Here is a 25,015-nt window from a genome sequence, read left to right as displayed (position 1 = left end):
TTGGGCTGGACCCAGTTGATACCATGTTTCAAGTTTGTTGGGCTGGACCCAGTTGATACCATGTTTCAAGTTCGTTGGGCTGGACCCAGTTGATACCATGTTTCAAGTTTGTTGGGCTGGACCCAGTTGATACCATGTTTCAAGTTCATTGGGCTGGACCCAGTTGATACCATGTTTCAAGTTCGTTGGGCTGGACCCAGTTGATACCATGTTTCAAGTTCGTTGGGCTGGACCCAGTTGATACCATGTTTCAAGTTCGTTGGGCTGGACCCAGTTGATACCATGTTTCAAGTTCGTTGGGCTGGACCCAGTTGATACCATGTTTCAAGTTCATTGGGCTGGACCCAGTTGATACCATGTTTCAAGTTCGTTGGGCTGGAAAGTTGATACCATGTTTCAAGTTCGTTGGGCTGGACCCAGTTGATACCATGTTTCAAGTTCGTTGGGCTGGACCCAGTTGATACCATGTTTCAAGTTCATTGGGCTGGACCCAGTTGATACCATGTTTCAAGTTCATTGGGCTGGACCCAGTTGATACCATGTTTCAAGGTCGTTGGGCTGGACAGTTGATACCATGTTTCAAGTTCGTTGGGCTGGACAGTTGATACCATGTTTCAAGTTCGTTGGGCTGGACCCAGTTGATACCATGTTTCAAGTTCGTTGGGCTGGACAGTTGATACCATGTTTCAAGTTCGTTGGGCTGGACCCAGTTGATACCATGTTTCAAGTTCGTTAGGCTGGACCCAGTTGATACCATGTTTCAAGTTCGTTGGGCTGGACCTAGTTGATACCATGTTTCAAGTTCGTTGGGCTGGACCCAGTTGATACCATGTTTCAAGTTTGTTGGGCTGGACCCAGTTGATACCATGTTTCAAGTTCAGTGGGCTGGACCCAGTTGATACCATGTTTCAAGTTCATTGGGCTGGACCCAGTTGATACCATGTTTCAAGTTCGTTGGGCTGGACCCAGTTGATACCATGTTTCAAGTTCGTTGGGCTGGACCCAGTTGATACCATGTTTCAAGTTCATTGGGCTGGACCCAGTTGATACCATGTTTCAAGTTCGTTGGGCTGGACAGTTGATACCATGTTTCAAGTTCGTTGGGCTGGACAGTTGATACCATGTTTCAAGTTCGTTGGGCTGGACCCAGTTGATACCATGTTTCAAGTTTGTTGGGCTGGACCCAGTTGATACCATGTTTCAAGTTCATTGGGCTGGACCCAGTTGATACCATGTTTCAAGTTCGTTGGGCTGGACAGTTGATACCATGTTTCAAGTTCGTTGGGCTGGACCTAGTTGATACCATGTTTCAAGTTCGTTGGGCTGGACAGTTGATACCATGTTTCAAGTTCGTTGGGCTGGACCCAGTTGATACCATGTTTCAAGTTCGTTGGGCTGGACAGTTGATACCATGTTTCAAGTTCATTGGGCTGGACTCAGTTGATACCATGTTTCAAGTTCGTTAGGCTGGACCCAGTTGATACCATGTTTCAAGTTCGTTGGGCTGGACCTAGTTGATACCATGTTTCAAGTTCATTGGGCTGGACCCAGTTGATACCATGTTTCAAGTTCGTTGGGCTGGACAGTTGATACCATGTTTCAAGTTCGTTGGGCTGGACAGTTGATACCATGTTTCAAGTTCGTTGGGCTGGACCCAGTTGATACCATGTTTCAAGTTTGTTGGGCTGGACCCAGTTGATACCATGTTTCAAGTTCATTGTGCTGGACCCAGTTGATACCATGTTTCAAGTTCATTGGGCTGGACCCAGTTGATACCATGTTTCAAGTTCGTAGGGCTGGACAGTTGATACCATGTTTCAAGTTCGTTGGGCTGGACCCAGTTGATACCATGTTTCAAGTTTGTTGGGCTGGACAGTTGATACCATGTTTCAAGTTCGTTGGGCTGGACCCAGTTGATACCATGTTTCAAGTTCGTTAGGCTGGACCCAGTTGATACCATGTTTCAAGTTCGTTGGGCTGGACCTAGTTGATACCATGTTTCAAGTTCGTTGCGCTGGACCCAGTTGATACCATGTTTCAAGTTCGTTGGGCTGGACCCAGTTGATACCATGTTTCAAGTTCGTTGGGCTGGACCCAGTTGATACCATGTTTCAAGTTCGTTGGGCTGGACCCAGTTGATACCATGTTTCAAGTTCGTTGGGCTGGACCCAGTTGATACCATGTTTCAAGTTCATTGGGCTGGACCCAGTTGATACCATGTTTCAAGTTCATTGGGCTGGACCCAGTTGATACCATGTTTCAAGTTCGTTGGGCTGGACAGTTGATACCATGTTTCAAGTTCGTTGGGCTGGACAGTTGATACCATGTTTCAAGTTCGTTGGGCTGGACAGTTGATACCATGTTTCAAGTTCGTTGGGCTGGACCCAGTTGATACCATGTTTCAAGTTCGTTGGGCTGGACAGTTGATACCATGTTTCAAGTTCGTTGGGCTGGACCCAGTTGAGACCATGTTTCAAGTTTGTTTTGCTGGACCCAGTTGATACCATGTTTCAAGTTCATTGGGCTGGACCCAGTTGATACCATGTTTCAAGTTCGTTGGGCTGGACAGCTGATACCATGTTTCAAGTTCGTTGGGCTGGACCCAGTTGATACCATGTTTCAAGTTCGTTGGGCTGGACAGTTGATACCATGTTTCAAGTTCATTGGGCTGGACCCAGTTGATACCATGTTTCAAGTTCATTGGGCTGGACCCAGTTGATACCATGTTTCAAGTTTGTTAGGCTGGACCCAGTTGATACCATGTTTCAAGTTCGTTGGGCTGGACCTAGTTGATACCATGTTTCAAGTTCGTTGGGCTGGACCCAGTTGATACCATGTTTCAAGTTCGTTGGGCTGGACCCAGTTGATACCATGTTTCAAGTTTGTTGGGCTGGACCCAGTTGATACCATGTTTCAAGTTCATTGGGCTGGACCCAGTTGATACCATGTTTCAAGTTCGTTGGGTTGGACAGTTGATACCATGTTTCAAGTTTGTTGGGCTGGACCCAGTTGATACCATGTTTCAAGTTCGTTGGGCTGGACAGTTGATACCATGTTTCAAGTTCGTTGGGCTGGACCCAGTTGATACCATGTTTCAAGTTCGTTAGGCTGGACCCAGTTGATACCATGTTTCAAGTTCGTTGGGCTGGACCCAGTTGATACCATGTTTCAAGTTCGTTGGGCTGGACCCAGTTGATACCATGTTTCAAGTTCGTTAGGCTGGACCCAGTTGATACCATGTTTCAAGTTCGTTGGGCTGGACAGTTGATACCATGTTTCAAGTTCGTTGGGCTGGACAGTTGATACCATGTTTCAAGTTCGTTGGGCTGGACCCAGTTGATACCATGTTTCAAGTTCGTTGGGCTGGACCCAGTTGATACCATGTTTCAAGTTCATTGGGCTGGACCCAGTTGATACCATGTTTCAAGTTCGTTGGGCTGGACAGTTGATACCATGTTTCAAGTTCGTTGGGCTGGACAGTTGATACCATGTTTCAAGTTCGTTGGGCTGGACAGTTGATACCATGTTTCAAGTTCGTTGGGCTGGACCCAGTTGATACCATGTTTCAAGTTCGTTGGGCTGGACCCAGTTGATACCATGTTTCAAGTTCGTTGGGCTGGACAGTTGATACCATGTTTCAAGTTCGTTGGGCTGGACCCAGTTGATACCATGTTTCAAGTTCGTTGGGCTGGACAGTTGATACCATGTTTCAAGTTCATTGGGCTGGACCCAGTTGATACCATGTTTCAAGTTCGTTGGGCTGGACCCAGTTGATACCATGTTTCAAGTTTGTTAGGCTGGACCCAGTTGATACCATGTTTCAAGTTCGTTGGGCTGGACCTAGTTGATACCATGTTTCAAGTTCGTTGGGCTGGACCCAGTTGATACCATGTTTCAAGTTCGTTGGGCTGGACCCAGTTGATACCATGTTTCAAGTTTGTTGGGCTGGACCCAGTTGATACCATGTTTCAAGTTCGTTGGGCTGGACCCAGTTGATACCATGTTTCAAGTTTGTTGGGCTGGACCCAGTTGATACCATGTTTCAAGTTCGTTGGGCTGGACCCAGTTGATACCATGTTTCAAGTTCGTTGGGCTGGACAGTTGATACCATGTTTCAAGTTCGTTGGGCTGGACAGTTGATACCATGTTTCAAGTTCGTTGGGCTGGACAGTTGATACCATGTTTCAAGTTTGTTGGGCTGGACCCAGTTGATACCATGTTTCAAGTTCGTTGGGCTGGACAGTTGATACCATGTTTCAAGTTCGTTGGGCTGGACAGTTGATACCATGTTTCAAGTTCGTTAGGCTGGACCCAGTTGATACCATGTTTCAAGTTCGTTGGGCTGGACCCAGTTGATACCATGTTTCAAGTTCGTTGGGCTGGACCCAGTTGATACCATGTTTCAAGTTCATTGGGCTGGACCCAGTTGATACCATGTTTCAAGTTCGTTGGGCTGGACAGTTGATACCATGTTTCAAGTTCGTTGGGCTGGACCCAGTTGATACCATGTTTCAAGTTCGTTGGGCTGGACAGTTGATACCATGTTTCAAGTTCGTTGGGCTGGACCCAGTTGATACCATGTTTCAAGTTCGTTGGGCTGGACAGTTGATACCATGTTTCAAGTTCGTTGGGCTGGACCCAGTTGAGACCATGTTTCAAGTTTGTTGGGCTGGACCCAGTTGATACCATGTTTCAAGTTCATTGGGCTGGACCCAGTTGATACCATGTTTCAAGTTCATTGGGCTGGACCCAGTTGATACCATGTTTCAAGTTCGTTGGGCTGGACAGCTGATACCATGTTTCAAGTTCGTTGGGCTGGACAGCTGATACCATGTTTCAAGTTCGTTGGGCTGGACCCAGTTGATACCATGTTTCAAGTTCGTTGGGCTGGACAGTTGATACCATGTTTCAAGTTCATTGGGCTGGACCCAGTTGATACCATGTTTCAAGTTCATTGGGCTGGACCCAGTTGATACCATGTTTCAAGTTCGTTGGGCTGGACAGTTGATACCATGTTTGAAGTTCGTTAGGCTGGACCCTGTTGATACCATGTTTCAAGGTCGTTAGGCTGGACCCAGTTGATACCATGTTTCAAGTTCGTTGGGCTGGACCCAGTTGATACCATGTTTCAAGTTCATTGGGCTGGACCCAGTTGATACCATGTTTCAAGTTCATTGGGCTGGACCCAGTTGATACCATGTTTCAAGTTCGTTGGGCTGGACAGTTGATACCATGTTTCAAGTTCGTTGGGCTGGACCCAGTTGATACCATGTTTCAAGTTCGTTGGGCTGGACAGTTGATACCATGTTTCAGGTTCGTTGGGCTGGACCCAGTTGATACCATGTTTCAAGTTCGTTAGGCTGGACCCAGTTGATACCATGTTTCAAGTTCGTTGGGCTGGACCTAGTTGATACCATGTTTCAAGTTCGTTGCGCTGGACCCAGTTGATACCATGTTTCAAGTTCGTTGGGCTGGACCCAGTTGATACCATGTTTCAAGTTTGTTGGGCTGGACCCAGTTGATACCATGTTTCAAGTTCGTTGGGCTGGACCCAGTTGATACCATGTTTCAAGTTTGTTGGGCTGGACCCAGTTTACAATGTTTCAAGTTCGTTGGGCTGGACCCAGTTGATACCATGTTTCAAGTTCGTTGGGCTGGACCCAGTTGATACCATGTTTCAAGTTCGTTAGGTTGGACCCAGTTGATACCATGTTTCAAGTTCGTTGGGCTGGACCCAGTTGATACCATGTTTCAAGTACGTTGGGCTGGACCCAGTTGATACCATGTTTCAAGTTCATTGGGCTGGACCCAGTTGATACCATGTTTCAAGTTCGTTGGGCTGGACAGTTGATACCATGTTTCAAGTTCGTTGGGCTGGACAGTTGATACCATGTTTCAAGTTCGTTGGGCTGGACAGTTGATACCATGTTTCAAGTTCGTTGGGCTGGACCCAGTTGATACCATGTTTCAAGTTCGTTGGGCTGGACAGTTGATACCATGTTTCAAGTTCGTTGGGCTGGACCCAGTTGAGACCATGTTTCAAGTTTGTTGGGCTGGACCCAGTTGATACCATGTTTCAAGTTCATTGGGCTGGACCCAGTTGATACCATGTTTCAAGTTCGTTGGGCTGGACAGTTGATACCATGTTTCAAGTTTGTTGGGTTGGACCCAGTTGATACCATGTTTCAAGTTCGTTGGGCTGGACAGTTGATACCATGTTTCAAGTTCGTTGGGCTGGACCCAGTTGATACCATGTTTCAAGTTCGTTAGGCTGGACCCAGTTGATACCATGTTTCAAGTTCGTTGGGCTGGACCCAGTTGATACCATGTTTCAAGTTCGTTGGGCTGGACCCAGTTGATACCATGTTTCAAGTTCGTTGGGCTGGACCCAGTTGATACCATGTTTCAAGTTCGTTGGGCTGGACAGTTGATACCATGTTTCAAGTTCGTTGGGCTGGACAGTTGATACCATGTTTCAAGTTCGTTGGGCTGGACCCAGTTGATACCATGTTTCAAGTTCGTTGGGCTGGACCCAGTTGATACCATGTTTCAAGTTCATTGGGCTGGACCCAGTGGATACCATGTTTCAAGTTCGTTGGGCTGGACAGTTGATACCATGTTTCAAGTTCGTTGGGCTGGACAGTTGATACCATGTTTCAAGTTGTTGGGCTGGACAGTTGATACCATGTTTCAAGTTCGTTGGGCTGGACCCAGTTGATACCATGTTTCAAGTTCGTTGGGCTGGACAGTTGATACCATGTTTCAAGTTCGCTGGGCTGGACCCAGTTGAGACCATGTTTTAAGTTTGTTTTGATGGACCCAGTTGATACCATGTTTCAAGTTCATTGGGCTGGACCCAGTTGATACCATGTTTCAAGTTCGTTGGGCTGGACAGTTGATACCATGTTTCAAGTTCATTGGGCTGGACAGTTGATACCATGTTTCAAGTTCGTTGGGCTGGACCCAGTTGATACCATGTTTCAAGTTCGTTGGGCTGGACAGTTGATACCATGTTTCAAGTTCATTGGGCTGGACCCAGTTGACACCATGTTTCAAGTTCGTTGGGCTGGACAGCTGATACCATGTTTCAAGTTCGTTGGGCTGGACCCAGTTGATACCATGTTTCAAGTTCGTTGGGCTGGACAGTTGATACCATGTTTCAAGTTCATTGGGCTGGACCCAGTTGATACCATGTTTCAAGTTCATTGGGCTGGACCCAGTTGATACCATGTTTCAAGTTCGTTGGGCTGGACAGTTGATACCATGTTTCAAGTTCGTTAGGCTGGACCCAGTTGATACCATGTTTCAAGGTCATTAGGCTGGACCCAGTTGATACCATGTTTCAAGTTCGTTGGGCTGGACCCAGTTGATACCATGTTTCAAGTTCGTTGGGCTGGACCCAGTTGATACCATGTTTCAAGTTCGTTGGGCTGGACAGTTAATACCATGTTTCAAGTTTGTTGGGCTGGACCCAGTTGATAACATGTTTCAAGTTCGTTGGGCTGGACAGTTGATACCATGTTTCAAGTTCGTTGGGCTGGACAGTTGATACCATGTTTCAAGTTCGTTAGGCTGGACCCAGTTGATACCATGTTTCAAGTTCGTTGGGCTGGACCCAGTTGATACCATGTTTCAAGTTCGTTGGGCTGGACCCAGTTGATACCATGTTTCAAGTTCGTTGGGCTGGACCCAGTTGATACCATGTTTCAAGTTCGTTGGGCTGGACAGTTGATACCATGTTTCAAGTTCGTTGGGCTGGACAGTTGATACCATGTTTCAAGTTCGTTGGGCTGGACAGTTGATAACATGTTTCAAGTTAGTTAGGCTGGACTCAGTTGATACCATGTTTCAAGGTCGTTAGGCTGGACCCAGTTGATACCATGTTTCAAGTTCGTTGGGCTGGACCCAGTTGATACCATGTTTCAAGTTCGTTGGGCTGGACCCAGTTGATACCATGTTTCAAGTTCGTTGGGCTGGACAGTTGATACCATGTTTCAAGTTCGTTGGGCTGGACCCAGTTGATACCATGTTTCAAGTTCGTTAGGCTGGACCCAGTTGATACCATGTTTCAAGTTCGTTGGGCTGGACCCAGTTGATACCATGTTTCAAGTTCGTTGGGCTGGACCCAGTTGATACCATGTTTCAAGTTTGTTGGGCTGGACCCAGTTGATACCATGTTTCAAGTTCGTTGGGCTGGACAGTTGATACCATGTTTCAAGTTCGTTGGGCTGGACAGTTGATACCATGTTTCAAGTTCGTTGGGCTGGACCCAGTTGATACCATGTTTCAAGTTCGTTGGGCTGGACCCAGTTGATACCATGTTTCAAGTTCATTGGGCTGGACCCAGTTGATACCATGTTTCAAGTTCGTTGGGCTGGACAGTTGATACCATGTTTCAAGTTCGTTGGGCTGGACAGTTGATACCATGTTTCAAGTTCGTTGGGCTGGACCCAGTTGATACCATGTTTCAAGTTCGTTGGGCTGGACCCAGTTGATATCATGTTTCAAGTTCATTGGGCTGGACCCAGTTGATACCATGTTTCAAGTTCGTTGGGCTGGACCCAGTTGATACCATGTTTCAAGTTCGTTGGGCTGGACAGTTGATACCATGTTTCAAGTTCGTTGGGCTGGACAGTTGATACCATGTTTCAAGTTCATTGGGCTGGACCCAGTTGATACCATGTTTCAAGTTCGTTGGGCTGGACCCAGTTGATACCATGTTTCAAGTTCATTGGACTGGACCCAGTTGATACCATGTTTCAAGTTCGTTGGGCTGGACAGTTGATACCATGTTTCAAGTTCGTTGGGCTGGACAGTTGATACCATGTTTCAAGTTCGTTGGGCTGGACAGTTGATACCATGTTTCAAGTTCGTTGGGCTGGACCCAGTTGATACCATGTTTCAAGTTCGTTGGGCTGGACAGTTGATACCATGTTTCAAGTTCGTTGGGCTGGACCCAGTTGAGACCATGTTTCAAGTTTGTTTTGCTGGACCCAGTTGATACCATGTTTCAAGTTCATTGGGCTGGACCCAGTTGATACCATGTTTCAAGTTCGTTGGGCTGGACAGCTGATACCATGTTTCAAGTTCGTTGGGCTGGACCCAGTTGATACCATGTTTCAAGTTTGTTGGGCTGGACAGTTGATACCATGTTTCAAGTTCATTGGGCTGGACCCAGTTGATACCATGTTTCAAGTTCGTTGGGCTGGACCCAGTTGATACCATGTTTAAAGTTTGTTAGGCTGGACCCAGTTGATACCATGTTTCAAGTTCGTTGGGCTGGACCTAGTTGATACCATGTTTCAAGTTCGTTGGGCTGGACTCAGTTGATACCATGTTTCAAGTTCGTTGGGCTGGACCCAGTTGATACCATGTTTCAAGTTTGTTGGGCTGGACCCAGTTGATACCATGTTTCAAGTTCGTTGGGCTGGACAGTTGATACCATGTTTCAAGTTCGTTGGGCTGGACCCAGTTGATACCATGTTTCAAGTTCGTTAGGCTGGACCCAGTTGATACCATGTTTCAAGTTCGTTGGGCTGGACCCAGTTGATACCATGTTTCAAGTTCGTTGGGCTGGACCCAGTTGATACCATGTTTCAAGTTCGTTGGGCTGGACCCAGTTGATACCATGTTTCAAGTTCGTTGGGCTGGACAGTTGATACCATGTTTCAAGTTCGTTGGGCTGGACAGTTGATACCATGTTTCAAGTTCGTTGGGCTGGACCCAGTTGATACCATGTTTCAAGTTCGTTGGGCTGGACCCAGTTGATACCATGTTTCAAGTTCATTGGGCTGGACCCAGTTGATACCATGTTTCAAGTTCGTTGGGCTGGACAGTTGATACCATGTTTCAAGTTCGTTGGGCTGGACAGTTGATACCATGTTTCAAGTTCGTTGGGCTGGACCCAGTTGATACCATGTTTCAAGTTCGTTGGGCTGGACAGTTGATACCATGTTTCAAGTTCGTTGGGCTGGACCCAGTTGAGACCATGTTTCAAGTTTGTTTTGCTGGACCCAGTTGATACCATGTTTCAAGTTCATTGGGCTGGACCCAGTTGATACCATGTTTCAAGTTCGTTGGGCTGGACAGCTGATACCATGTTTCAAGTTCGTTGGGCTGGACCCAGTTGATACCATGTTTCAAGTTTGTTGGGCTGGACAGTTGATACCATGTTTCAAGTTCATTGGGCTGGACCCAGTTGATACCATGTTTCAAGTTCGTTGGGCTGGACCCAGTTGATACCATGTTTAAAGTTTGTTAGGCTGGACCCAGTTGATACCATGTTTCAAGTTCGTTGGGCTGGACCTAGTTGATACCATGTTTCAAGTTCGTTGGGCTGGACTCAGTTGATACCATGTTTCAAGTTCGTTGGGCTGGACCCAGTTGATACCATGTTTCAAGTTTGTTGGGCTGGACCCAGTTGATACCATGTTTCAAGTTCGTTGGGCTGGACAGTTGATACCATGTTTCAAGTTCGTTGGGCTGGACCCAGTTGATACCATGTTTCAAGTTCGTTAGGCTGGACCCAGTTGATACCATGTTTCAAGTTCGTTGGGCTGGACCCAGTTGATACCATGTTTCAAGTTCGTTGGGCTGGACCCAGTTGATACCATGTTTCAAGTTCGTTGGGCTGGACCCAGTTGATACCATGTTTCAAGTTCGTTGGGCTGGACAGTTGATACCATGTTTCAAGTTCGTTGGGCTGGACAGTTGATACCATGTTTCAAGTTCGTTGGGCTGGACCCAGTTGATACCATGTTTCAAGTTCGTTGGGCTGAACCCAGTTGATACCATGTTTCAAGTTCATTGGGCTGGACCCAGTTGATACCATGTTTCAAGTTCGTTGGGCTGGACAGTTGATACCATGTTTCAAGTTCGTTGGGCTGGACAGTTGATACCATGTTTCAAGTTCGTTGGGCTGGACAGTTGATACCATGTTTCAAGTTCGTTGGGCTGGACCCAGTTGATACCATGTTTCAAGTTCGTTGGGCTGGACAGTTGATACCATGTTTCAAGTTCGTTGGGCTGGACCCAGTTGATACCATGTTTCAAGTTTGTTTTGCTGGACCCAGTTGATACCATGTTTCAAGTTCATTGGGCTGGACCCAGTTGATACCATGTTTCAAGTTCGTTGGGCTGGACAGCTGATACCATGTTTCAAGTTCGTTGGGCTGGACCCAGTTGATACCATGTTTCAAGTTCGTTGGGCTGGACAGTTGATACCATGTTTCAAGTTCATTGGGCTGGACCCAGTTGATACCATGTTTCAAGTTCGTTGGGCTGGACCCAGTTGATACCATGTTTCAAGTTCGTTAGGCTGGACCCAGTTGATACCATGTTTCAAGTTCGTTGGGCTGGACCTAGTTGATACCATGTTTCAAGTTCGTTGGGCTGGACCCAGTTGATACCATGTTTCAAGTTCGTTGGGCTGGACCCAGTTGATACCATGTTTCAAGTTTGTTGGGCTGGACCCAGTTGATACCATGTTTCAAGTTCGTTGGGCTGGACCCAGTTGATACCATGTTTCAAGTTTGTTGGGCTGGACCCAGTTGATACCATGTTTCAAGTTCGTTGGGCTGGACCCTGTTGATACCATGTTTCAAGTTCGTTGGGCTGGACAGTTGATACCATGTTTCAAGTTCGTTGGGCTGGACAGTTGATACCATGTTTCAAGTTCGTTGGGCTGGACAGTTGATACCATGTTTCAAGTTTGTTGGGCTGGACCCAGTTGATACCATGTTTCAAGTTCGTTGGGCTGGACAGTTGATACCATGTTTCAAGTTCGTTGGGCTGGACAGTTGATACCATGTTTCAAGTTCGTTAGGCTGGACCCAGTTGATACCATGTTTCAAGTTCGTTGGGCTGGACCCAGTTGATACCATGTTTCAAGTTCGTTGGGCTGGACCCAGTTGATACCATGTTTCAAGTTCATTGGGCTGGACCCAGTTGATACCATGTTTCAAGTTCGTTGGGCTGGACAGTTGATACCATGTTTCAAGTTCGTTGGGCTGGACAGTTGATACCATGTTTCAAGTTCGTTGGGCTGGACAGTTGATACCATGTTTCAAGTTCGTTGGGCTGGACCCAGTTGATACCATGTTTCAAGTTCGTTGGGCTGGACAGTTGATACCATGTTTCAAGTTCGTTGGGCTGGACAGTTGATACCATGTTTCAAGTTCGTTGGGCTGGACCCAGTTGATACCATGTTTCAAGTTCGTTGGGCTGGACAGTTGATACCATGTTTCAAGTTCGTTGGGCTGGACCCAGTTGAGACCATGTTTCAAGTTTGTTGGGCTGGACCCAGTTGATACCATGTTTCAAGTTCATTGGGCTGGACCCAGTTGATACCATGTTTCAAGTTCATTGGGCTGGACCCAGTTGATACCATGTTTCAAGTTCGTTGGGCTGGACAGCTGATACCATGTTTCAAGTTCGTTGGGCTGGACAGCTGATACCATGTTTCAAGTTCGTTGGGCTGGACCCAGTTGATACCATGTTTCAAGTTCGTTGGGCTGGACAGTTGATACCATGTTTCAAGTTCGTTGGGCTGGACAGTTGATACCATGTTTCAAGTTCGTTGGGCTGGACCCAGTTGATACCATGTTTCAAGTTCGTTGGGCTGGACAGTTGATACCATGTTTCAGGTTCGTTGGGCTGGACCCAGTTGATACCATGTTTCAAGTTCGTTAGGCTGGACCCAGTTGATACCATGTTTCAAGTTCGTTGGGCTGGACCTAGTTGATACCATGTTTCAAGTTCGTTGCGCTGGACCCAGTTGATACCATGTTTCAAGTTCGTTGGGCTGGACCCAGTTGATACCATGTTTCAAGTTTGTTGGGCTGGACCCAGTTGATACCATGTTTCAAGTTCGTTGGGCTGGACCCAGTTGATACCATGTTTCAAGTTTGTTGGGCTGGACCCAGTTTACAATGTTTCAAGTTCGTTGGGCTGGACCCAGTTGATACCATGTTTCAAGTTCGTTGGGCTGGACCCAGTTGATACCATGTTTCAAGTTCGTTAGGTTGGACCCAGTTGATACCATGTTTCAAGTTCGTTGGGCTGGACCCAGTTAATACCATGTTTCAAGTACGTTGGGCTGGACCCAGTTGATACCATGTTTCAAGTTCATTGGGCTGGACCCAGTTGATACCATGTTTCAAGTTCGTTGGGCTGGACAGTTGATACCATGTTTCAAGTTCGTTGGGCTGGACAGTTGATACCATGTTTCAAGTTCGTTGGGCTGGACAGTTGATACCATGTTTCAAGTTCGTTGGGCTGGACCCAGTTGATACCATGTTTCAAGTTCGTTGGGCTGGACAGTTGATACCATGTTTCAAGTTCGTTGGGCTGGACCCAGTTGAGACCATGTTTCAAGTTTGTTGGGCTGGACCCAGTTGATACCATGTTTCAAGTTCATTGGGCTGGACCCAGTTGATACCATGTTTCAAGTTCGTTGGGCTGGACAGTTGATACCATGTTTCAAGTTTGTTGGGTTGGACCCAGTTGATACCATGTTTCAAGTTCGTTGGGCTGGACAGTTGATACCATGTTTCAAGTTCGTTGGGCTGGACCCAGTTGATACCATGTTTCAAGTTCGTTAGGCTGGACCCAGTTGATACCATGTTTCAAGTTCGTTGGGCTGGACCCAGTTGATACCATGTTTCAAGTTCGTTGGGCTGGACCCAGTTGATACCATGTTTCAAGTTCGTTGGGCTGGACCCAGTTGATACCATGTTTCAAGTTCGTTGGGCTGGACAGTTGATACCATGTTTCAAGTTCGTTGGGCTGGACAGTTGATACCATGTTTCAAGTTCGTTGGGCTGGACCCAGTTGATACCATGTTTCAAGTTCGTTGGGCTGGACCCAGTTGATACCATGTTTCAAGTTCATTGGGCTGGACCCAGTGGATACCATGTTTCAAGTTCGTTGGGCTGGACAGTTGATACCATGTTTCAAGTTCGCTGGGCTGGACCCAGTTGAGACCATGTTTTAAGTTTGTTTTGATGGACCCAGTTGATACCATGTTTCAAGTTCATTGGGCTGGACCCAGTTGATACCATGTTTCAAGTTCGTTGGGCTGGACAGTTGATACCATGTTTCAAGTTCATTGGGCTGGACAGTTGATACCATGTTTCAAGTTCGTTGGGCTGGACCCAGTTGATACCATGTTTCAAGTTCGTTGGGCTGGACAGTTGATACCATGTTTCAAGTTCATTGGGCTGGACCCAGTTGACACCATGTTTCAAGTTCGTTGGGCTGGACAGCTGATACCATGTTTCAAGTTCGTTGGGCTGGACCCAGTTGATACCATGTTTCAAGTTCGTTGGGCTGGACAGTTGATACCATGTTTCAAGTTCATTGGGCTGGACCCAGTTGATACCATGTTTCAAGTTCATTGGGCTGGACCCAGTTGATACCATGTTTCAAGTTCGTTGGGCTGGACAGTTGATACCATGTTTCAAGTTCGTTAGGCTGGACCCAGTTGATACCATGTTTCAAGGTCATTAGGCTGGACCCAGTTGATACCATGTTTCAAGTTCGTTGGGCTGGACCCAGTTGATACCATGTTTCAAGTTCGTTGGGCTGGACCCAGTTGATACCATGTTTCAAGTTCGTTGGGCTGGACAGTTAATACCATGTTTCAAGTTTGTTGGGCTGGACCCAGTTGATAACATGTTTCAAGTTCGTTGGGCTGGACAGTTGATACCATGTTTCAAGTTCGTTGGGCTGGACAGTTGATACCATGTTTCAAGTTCGTTAGGCTGGACCCAGTTGATACCATGTTTCAAGTTCGTTGGGCTGGACCCAGTTGATACCATGTTTCAAGTTCGTTGGGCTGGACCCAGTTGATACCATGTTTCAAGTTCATTGGGCTGGACCCAGTTGATACCATGTTTCAAGTTCGTTGGGCTGGACAGTTGATACCATGTTTCAAGTTCGTTGGGCTGGACAGTTGATACCATGTTTCAAGTTCGTTGGGCTGGACAGTTGATAACATGTTTCAAGTTAGTTAGGCTGGACTCAGTTGATACCATGTTTCAAGGTCGTTAGGCTGGACCCAGTTGATACCATGTTTCAAGTTCGTTGGGCTGGACCCAGTTGATACCATGTTTCAAGTTCGTTGGGCTGGACCCAGTTGATACCATGTTTCAAGTTCGTTGGGCTGGACAGTTGATACCATGTTTCAAGTTCGTTGGGCTGGACCCAGTTGATACCATGTTTCAAGTTCGTTAGGCTGGACCCAGTTGATACCATGTTTCAAGTTCGTTGGGCTGGACCCAGTTGATACCATGTTTCAAGTTCGTTGGGCTGGACCCAGTTGATACCATGTTTCAAGTTTGTTGGGCTGGACCCAGTTGATACCATGTTTCAAGTTCGTTGGGCTGGACAGTTGATACCATGTTTCAAGTTCGTTGGGCTGGACAGTTGATACCATGTTTCAAGTTCGTTGGGCTGGACCCAGTTGATACCATGTTTCAAGTTCGTTGGGCTGGACCCAGTTGATACCATGTTTCAAGTTCATTGGGCTGGACCCAGTTGATACCATGTTTCAAGTTCGTTGGGCTGGACAGTTGATACCATGTTTCAAGTTCGTTGGGCTGGACAGTTGATACCATGTTTCAAGTTCGTTGGGCTGGACCCAGTTGATACCATGTTTCAAGTTCGTTGGGCTGGACCCAGTTGATATCATGTTTCAAGTTCATTGGGCTGGACCCAGTTGATACCATGTTTCAAGTTCGTTGGGCTGGACCCAGTTGATACCATGTTTCAAGTTCGTTGGGCTGGACAGTTGATACCATGTTTCAAGTTCGTTGGGCTGGACAGTTGATACCATGTTTCAAGTTCATTGGGCTGGACCCAGTTGATACCATGTTTCAAGTTCGTTGGGCTGGACCCAGTTGATACCATGTTTCAAGTTCATTGGACTGGACCCAGTTGATACCATGTTTCAAGTTCGTTGGGCTGGACAGTTGATACCATGTTTCAAGTTCGTTGGGCTGGACAGTTGATACCATGTTTCAAGTTCGTTGGGCTGGACAGTTGATACCATGTTTCAAGTTCGTTGGGCTGGACCCAGTTGATACCATGTTTCAAGTTCGTTGGGCTGGACAGTTGATACCATGTTTCAAGTTCGTTGGGCTGGACCCAGTTGAGACCATGTTTCAAGTTTGTTTTGCTGGACCCAGTTGATACCATGTTTCAAGTTCATTGGGCTGGACCCAGTTGATACCATGTTTCAAGTTCGTTGGGCTGGACAGCTGATACCATGTTTCAAGTTCGTTGGGCTGGACCCAGTTGATACCATGTTTCAAGTTTGTTGGGCTGGACAGTTGATACCATGTTTCAAGTTCATTGGGCTGGACCCAGTTGATACCATGTTTCAAGTTCGTTGGGCTGGACCCAGTTGATACCATGTTTAAAGTTTGTTAGGCTGGACCCAGTTGATACCATGTTTCAAGTTCGTTGGGCTGGACCTAGTTGATACCATGTTTCAAGTTCGTTGGGCTGGACTCAGTTGATACCATGTTTCAAGTTCGTTGGGCTGGACCCAGTTGATACCATGTTTCAAGTTTGTTGGGCTGGACCCAGTTGATACCATGTTTCAAGTTCGTTGGGCTGGACAGTTGATACCATGTTTCAAGTTCGTTGGGCTGGACCCAGTTGATACCATGTTTCAAGTTCGTTAGGCTGGACCCAGTTGATACCATGTTTCAAGTTCGTTGGGCTGGACCCAGTTGATACCATGTTTCAAGTTCGTTGGGCTGGACCCAGTTGATACCATGTTTCAAGTTCGTTGGGCTGGACCCAGTTGATACCATGTTTCAAGTTCGTTGGGCTGGACAGTTGATACCATGTTTCAAGTTCGTTGGGCTGGACAGTTGATACCATGTTTCAAGTTCGTTGGGCTGGACCCAGTTGATACCATGTTTCAAGTTCGTTGGGCTGGACCCAGTTGATACCATGTTTCAAGTTCATTGGGCTGGACCCAGTTGATACCATGTTTCAAGTTCGTTGGGCTGGACAGTTGATACCATGTTTCAAGTTCGTTGGGCTGGACAGTTGATACCATGTTTCAAGTTCGTTGGGCTGGACCCAGTTGATACCATGTTTCAAGTTCGTTGGGCTGGACAGTTGATACCATGTTTCAAGTTCGTTGGGCTGGACCCAGTTGAGACCATGTTTCAAGTTTGTTTTGCTGGACCCAGTTGATACCATGTTTCAAGTTCATTGGGCTGGACCCAGTTGATACCATGTTTCAAGTTCGTTGGGCTGGACAGCTGATACCATGTTTCAAGTTCGTTGGGCTGGACCCAGTTGATACCATGTTTCAAGTTTGTTGGGCTGGACAGTTGATACCATGTTTCAAGTTCATTGGGCTGGACCCAGTTGATACCATGTTTCAAGTTCGTTGGGCTGGACCCAGTTGATACCATGTTTAAAGTTTGTTAGGCTGGACCCAGTTGATACCATGTTTCAAGTTCGTTGGGCTGGACCTAGTTGATACCATGTTTCAAGTTCGTTGGGCTGGACTCAGTTGATACCATGTTTCAAGTTCGTTGGGCTGGACCCAGTTGATACCATGTTTCAAGTTTGTTGGGCTGGACCCAGTTGATACCATGTTTCAAGTTCGTTGGGCTGGACAGTTGATACCATGTTTCAAGTTCGTTGGGCTGGACCCAGTTGATACCATGTTTCAAGTTCGTTAGGCTGGACCCAGTTGATACCATGTTTCAAGTTCGTTGGGCTGGACCCAGTTGATACCATGTTTCAAGTTCGTTGGGCTGGACCCAGTTGATACCATGTTTCAAGTTCGTTGGGCTGGACCCAGTTGATACCATGTTTCAAGTTCGTTGGGCTGGACAGTTGATACCATGTTTCAAGTTCGTTGGGCTGGACAGTTGATACCATGTTTCAAGTTCGTTGGGCTGGACCCAGTTGATACCATGTTTCAAGTTCGTTGGGCTGGACCCAGTTGATACCATGTTTCAAGTTCATTGGGCTGGACCCAGTTGATACCATGTTTCAAGTTCGTTGGGCTGGACAGTTGATACCATGTTTCAAGTTCGTTGGGCTGGACAGTTGATACCATGTTTCAAGTTCGTTGGGCTGGACAGTTGATACCATGTTTCAAGTTCGTTGGGCTGGACCCAGTTGATACCATGTTTCAAGTTCGTTGGGCTGGACAGTTGATACCATGTTTCAAGTTCGTTGGGCTGGACCCAGTTGATACCATGTTTCAAGTTTGTTTTGCTGGACCCAGTTGATACCATGTTTCAAGTTCATTGGGCTGGACCCAGTTGATACCATGTTTCAAGTTCGTTGGGCTGGACAGCTGATACCATGTTTCAAGTTCGTTGGGCTGGACCCAGTTGATACCATGTTTCAAGTTCGTTGGGCTGGACAGTTGATACCATGTTTCAAGTTCATTGGGCTGGACCCAGTTGATACCATGTTTCAAGTTCGTTGGGCTGGACCCAGTTGATACCATGTTTCAAGTTCGTTAGGCTGGACCCAGTTGATACCATGTTTCAAGTTCGTTGGGCTGGACCTAGTTGATACCATGTTTCAAGTTCGTTGGGCTGGACCCAGTTGATACCATGTTTCAAGTTCGTTGGGCTGGACCCAGTTGATACCATGTTTCAAGTTTGTTGGGCTGGACCCAGTTGATACCATGTTTCAAGTTCGTTGGGCTGGACCCAGTTGATACCATGTTTCAAGTTTGTTGGGCTGGACCCAGTTGATACCATGTTTCAAGTTCGTTGGGCTGGACCCTGTTGATACCATGTTTCAAGTTCGTTGGGCTGGACAGTTGATACCATGTTTCAAGTTCGTTGGGCTGGACAGTTGATACCATGTTTCAAGTTCGTTGGGCTGGACAGTTGATACCATGTTTCAAGTTTGTTGGGCTGGACCCAGTTGATACCATGTTTCAAGTTCGTTGGGCTGGACAGTTGATACCATGTTTCAAGTTCGTTGGGCTGGACAGTTGATACCATGTTTCAAGTTCGTTAGGCTGGACCCAGTTGATACCATGTTTCAAGTTCGTTGGGCTGGACCCAGTTGATACCATGTTTCAAGTTCGTTGGGCTGGACCCAGTTGATACCATGTTTCAAGTTCATTGGGCTGGACCCAGTTGATACCATGTTTCAAGTTCGTTGGGCTGGACAGTTGATACCATGTTTCAAGTTCGTTGGGCTGGACAGTTGATACCATGTTTCAAGTTCGTTGGGCTGGACAGTTGATACCATGTTTCAAGTTCGTTGGGCTGGACCCAGTTGATACCATGTTTCAAGTTCGTTGGGCTGGACAGTTGATACCATGTTTCAAGTTCGTTGGGCTGGACCCAGTTGAGACCATGTTTCAAGTTTGTTGGGCTGGACCCAGTTGATACCATGTTTCAAGTTCATTGGGCTGGACCCAGTTGATACCATGTTTCAAGTTCATTGGGCTGGACCCAGTTGATACCATGTTTCAAGTTCGTTGGGCTGGACAGCTGATACCATGTTTCAAGTTCGTTGGGCTGGACAGCTGATACCATGTTTCAAGTTCGTTGGGCTGGACCCAGTTGATACCATGTTTCAAGTTCGTTGGGCTGGACAGTTGATACCATGTTTCAAGTTCATTGGGCTGGACCCAGTTGATACCATGTTTCAAGTTCATTGGGCTGGACCCAGTTGATAACATGTTTCAAGTTCGTTGGGCTGGACAGTTGATACCATGTTTCAAGTTCGTTAGGCTGGACCCTGTTGATACCATGTTTCAAGGTCGTTAGGCTGGACCCAGTTGATACCATGTTTCAAGTTCGTTGGGCTGGACCCAGTTGATACCATGTTTCAAGTTCATTGGGCTGGACCCAGTTGATACCATGTTTCAAGTTCATTGGGCTGGACCCAGTTGATACCATGTTTCAAGTTCGTTGGGCTTGACAGTTGATACCATGTTTCAAGTTCGTTGGGCTGGACCCAGTTGATACCATGTTTCAAGTTCGTTGGGCTGGACAGTTGATACCATGTTTCAAGTTCGTTGGGCTGGACCCAGTTGATACCATGTTTCAAGTTCGTTAGGCTGGACCCAGTTGATACCATGTTTCAAGTTCGTTGGGCTGGACCTAGTTGATACCATGTTTCAAGTTCGTTGCGCTGGACCCAGTTGATACCATGTTTCAAGTTCGTTGGGCTGGACCCAGTTGATACCATGTTTCAAGTTTGTTGGGCTGGACCCAGTTGATACCATGTTTCTAGTTCGTTGGGCTGGACCCAGTTGATACCATGTTTCAAGTTTGTTGGGCTGGACCCAGTTGATACCATGTTTCAAGTTCGTTGGGCTGGACCCAGTTGATACCATGTTTCAAGTTCGTTGGGCTGGACCCAGTTGATACCATGTTTCAAGTTCGTTGGGCTGGACCCAGTTGATACCATGTTTCAAGTTCGTTGGGCTGGACCCAGTTGATACCATGTTTCAAGTACGTTGGGCTGGACCTAGTTGATACCATGTTTCAAGTTCATTGGGCTGGACCCAGTTGATACCATGTTTCAAGTTCGTTGGGCTGGACAGTTGATACCATGTTTCAAGTTCGTTGGGCCGGACAGTTGATACCATGTTTCAAGTTCGTTGGGCTGGACAGTTGATACCATGTTTCAAGTTCGTTGGGCTGGACCCAGTTGATACCATGTTTCAAGTTCGTTGGGCTGGACAGTTGATACCATGTTTCAAGTTCGTTGGGCTGGACCCAGTTGAGACCATGTTTCAAGTTTGTTGGGCTGGACCCAGTTGATACCATGTTTCAAGTTCATTGGGCTGGACCCAGTTGATACCATGTTTCAAGTTTGTTGGGCTGGACAGTTAATACCATGTTTCAAGTTTGTTGGGCTGGACCCAGTTGATACCATGTTTCAAGTTCGTTGGGCTGGACAGTTGATACCATGTTTCAAGTTCGTTGGGCTGGACCCAGTTGATACCATGTTTCAAGTTCGTTAGGCTGGACCCAGTTGATACCATGTTTCAAGTTCGTTGGGCTGGACCCAGTTGATACCATGTTTCAAGTTCGTTGGGCTGGACAGTTGATACCATGTTTCAAGTTCGTTGGGCTGGACCCAGTTGAGACCATGTTTCAAGTTTGTTGGGCTGGACCCAGTTGATACCATGTTTCAAGTTCATTGGGCTGGACCCAGTTGATACCATGTTTCAAGTTTGTTGGGCTGGACAGTTGATACCATGTTTCAAGTTTGTTGGGCTGGACCCAGTTGATACCATGTTTCAAGTTCGTTGGGCTGGACAGTTGATACCATGTTTCAAGTTCGTTGGGCTGGACCCAGTTGATACCATGTTTCAAGTTCGTTAGGCTGGACCCAGTTGATACCATGTTTCAAGTTCGTTGGGCTGGACCCAGTTGATACCATGTTTCAAGTTCGTTGGGCTGGACCCAGTTGATACCATGTTTCAAGTTCGTTGGGCTGGACCCAGTTGATACCATGTTTCAAGTTCGTTGGGCTGGACAGTTGATACCATGTTTCAAGTTCGTTGGGCTGGACCCAGTTGATACCATGTTTCAAGTTCGTTGGGCTGGACCCAGTTGATACCATGTTTCAAGTTCATTGGGCTGGACCCAGTGGATACCATGTTTCAAGTTCGTTGGGCTGGACAGTTGATACCATGTTTGAAGTTCGTTGGGCTGGACCGTTGATACCATGTTTCAAGTTCGTTGGGCTGGACAGTTGATACCATGTTTCAAGTTCGTTGGGCTGGACCCAGTTGATACCATGTTTCAAGTTCGTTGGGCTGGACAGTTGATACCATGTTTCAAGTTCGCTGGGCTGGACCCAGTTGAGACCATGTTTTAAGTTTGTTTTGATGGACCAAGTTGATACCATGTTTCAAGTTCATTGGGCTGGACCCAGTTGATACCATGTTTCAAGTTCGTTGGGCTGGACAGTTGATACCATGTTTCAAGTTCGTTGGGCTGAACAGTTGATACCATGTTTCAAGTTCGTTGGGCTGGACCCAGTTGATACCATGTTTCAAGTTCGTTGGGCTGGACAGTTGATACCATGTTTCAAGTTCGTTGGGCTGGACCCAGTTGAGACCATGTTTCAAGTTTGTTGGGCTGGACCCAGTTCATACCATGTTTCAAGTTCATTGGGCTGGACCCAGTTGATACCATGTTTCAAGTTCATTGGGCTGGACCCAGTTGACACCATGTTTCAAGTTCGTTGGGCTGGACCCAGTTGATACCATGTTTCAAGTTCGTTGGGCTGGACAGTTGATACCATGTTTCAAGTTCATTGGGCTGGACCCAGTTGATACCATGTTTCAAGTTCATTGGGCTGGACCCAGTTGATACCATGTTTCAAGTTCGTTGGGCTGGACAGTTGATACCATGTTTCAAGTTCGTTAGGCTGGACCCAGTTGATACCATGTTTCAAGGTCATTAGGCTGGACCCAGTTGATACCATGTTTCAAGTTCGTTGGGCTGGACCCAGTTGATACCATGTTTCAAGTTCGTTGGGCTGGACCCAGTTGATACCATGTTTCAAGTTCGTTGGGCTGGACAGTTGATACCATGTTTCAAGTTTGTTGGGCTGGACCCAGTTGATACCATGTTTCAAGTTCGTTGGGCTGGACAGTTGATACCATGTTTCAAGTTCGTTGGGCTGGACAGTTGATACCATGTTTCAAGTTCGTTAGGCTGGACCCAGTTGATACCATGTTTCAAGTTCGTTGGGCTGGACCCAGTTGATACCATGTTTCAAGTTCATTGGGCTGGACCCAGTTGATACCATGTTTCAAGTTCGTTGGGCTGGACAGTTGATACCATGTTTCAAGTTCGTTGGGCTGGACAGTTGATACCATGTTTCAAGTTCGTTGGGCTGGACAGTTGATAACATGTTTCAAGTTAGTTAGGCTGGACTCAGTTGATACCATGTTTCAAGGTCGTTAGGCTGGACCCAGTTGATACCATGTTTCAAGTTCGTTGGGCTGGACCCAGTTGATACCATGTTTCAAGTTCGTTGGGCTGGACCCAGTTGATACCATGTTTCAAGTTCGTTGGGCTGGACAGTTGATACCATGTTTCAAGTTCGTTGGGCTGGACCCAGTTGATACCATGTTTCAAGTTCGTTGGGCTGGACCCAGTTGATACCATGTTTCAAGTTCGTTGGGCTGGACCCAGTTGATACCATGTTTCAAGTTCGTTGGGCTGGACCCAGTTGATACCATGTTTCAAGTTCGTTGGGCTGGACCCAGTTGATACCATGTTTCAAGTTCGTTGGGCTTGACAGTTGATACCATGTTTCAAGTTCGTTGGGCTGGACCCAGTTGATACCATGTTTCAAGTTCGTTGGGCTGGACCCAGTTGATATCATGTTTCAAGTTCATTGGGCTGGACCCAGTTGATACCATGTTTCAAGTTCGTTGGGCTGGACAGTTGATACCATGTTTCAAGTTCGTTGGGCTGGACAGTTGATACCATGTTTCAAGTTCGTTGGGCTGGACAGTTGATACCATGTTTCAAGTTCGTTGGGCTGGACCCAGTTGATACCATGTTTCAAGTTCGTTGGGCTGGACAGTTGATACCATGTTTCAAGTTCGTTGGGCTGGACCCAGTTGAGACCATGTTTCAAGTTTGTTGGGCTGGACCCAGTTGATACCATGTTTCAAGTTCATTGGGCTGGACCCAGTTGATACCATGTTTCAAGTTCATTGGGCTGGACCCAGTTGATACCATGTTTCAAGTTCGTTGGGCTGGACAGCTGATACCATGTTTGAAGTTCGTTGGGCTGGACCCAGTTGATACCATGTTTCAAGTTCGTTGGGCTGGACAGTTGATACCATGTTTCAAGTTCATTGGGCTGGACCCAGTTGATACCATGTTTCAAGTTCGTTGGGCTGGACCCAGTTGATACCATGTTTCAAGTTCGTTAGGCTGGACCCAGTTGATACCATGTTTCAAGTTCGTTGGGCTGGACCTAGTTGATACCATGTTTCCAGTTCGTTGGGCTGGACCCAGTTGATACCATGTTTCAAGTTCGTTGGGCTGGACCCAGTTGATACCATGTTTCAAGTTTGTTGGGCTGGACCCAGTTGATACCATGTTTCAAGTTCGTTGGGCTGGACCCAGTTGATACCATGTTTCAAGTTTGTTGGGCTGGACCCAGTTGATACCATGTTTCAAGTTCATTGGGCTGGACCCAGTTGATACCATGTTTCAAGTTCGTTGTGCTGGACCCAGTTGATACCATGTTTCAAGTTCGTTGGGCTGGACCCAGTTGATACCATGTTTCAAGTTCGTTGGGCTGGACCCAGTTGATACCATGTTTCAAGTTCGTTGGGCTGGACCCAGTTGATACCATGTTTCAAGTTCGTTGGGCTGGACAGTTGATACCATGTTTCAAGTTCGTTGGGCTGGAAAGTTGATACCATGTTTCAAGTTCGTTGGGCTGGACAGTTGATACCATGTTTCAAGTTCGTTGGGCTGGACAGTTGATACCATGTTTCAAGTTCGTTGGGCTGGACCCAGTTGATACCATGTTTCAAGTTCGTTGGGCTGGACCCAGTTGAGACCATGTTTCAAGTTTGTTGGGCTGGACCCAGTTGATACCATGTTTCAAGTTCGTTGGGCTGGACCCAGTTGATACCATGTTTCAAGTTCGTTGGGCTGGACCCAGTTGATACCATGTTTCAAGTTCGTTGGGCTGGACCCAGTTGATACCATGTTTCAAGTTCGTTGGGCTGGACCCAGTTGATACCATGTTTCAAGTTCGTTGGGCTGGACAGTTGATACCATGTTTCAAGTTCGTTGGGCTGGACCCAGTTGATACCATGTTTCAAGTTCGTTGGGCTGGACCCAGTTGATATCATGTTTCAAGTTCATTGGGCTGGACCCAGTTGATACCATGTTTCAAGTTCGTTGGGCTGGACAGTTGATACCATGTTTCAAGTTCGTTGGGCTGGACAGTTGATACCATGTTTCAAGTTCGTTGGGCTGGACAGTTGATACCATGTTTCAAGTTCGTT

Source organism: Coregonus lavaretus (genome assembly GCF_964263955.1).
Source record: "Coregonus lavaretus genome assembly, contig: HAP1_SCAFFOLD_106, whole genome shotgun sequence".
Classification (NCBI taxonomy): Eukaryota; Metazoa; Chordata; class Actinopteri; order Salmoniformes; family Salmonidae; genus Coregonus; species Coregonus lavaretus.
The sequence above is the reverse complement of the archived record's forward strand: the minus strand, read 5'-3'. Positions refer to the sequence as shown.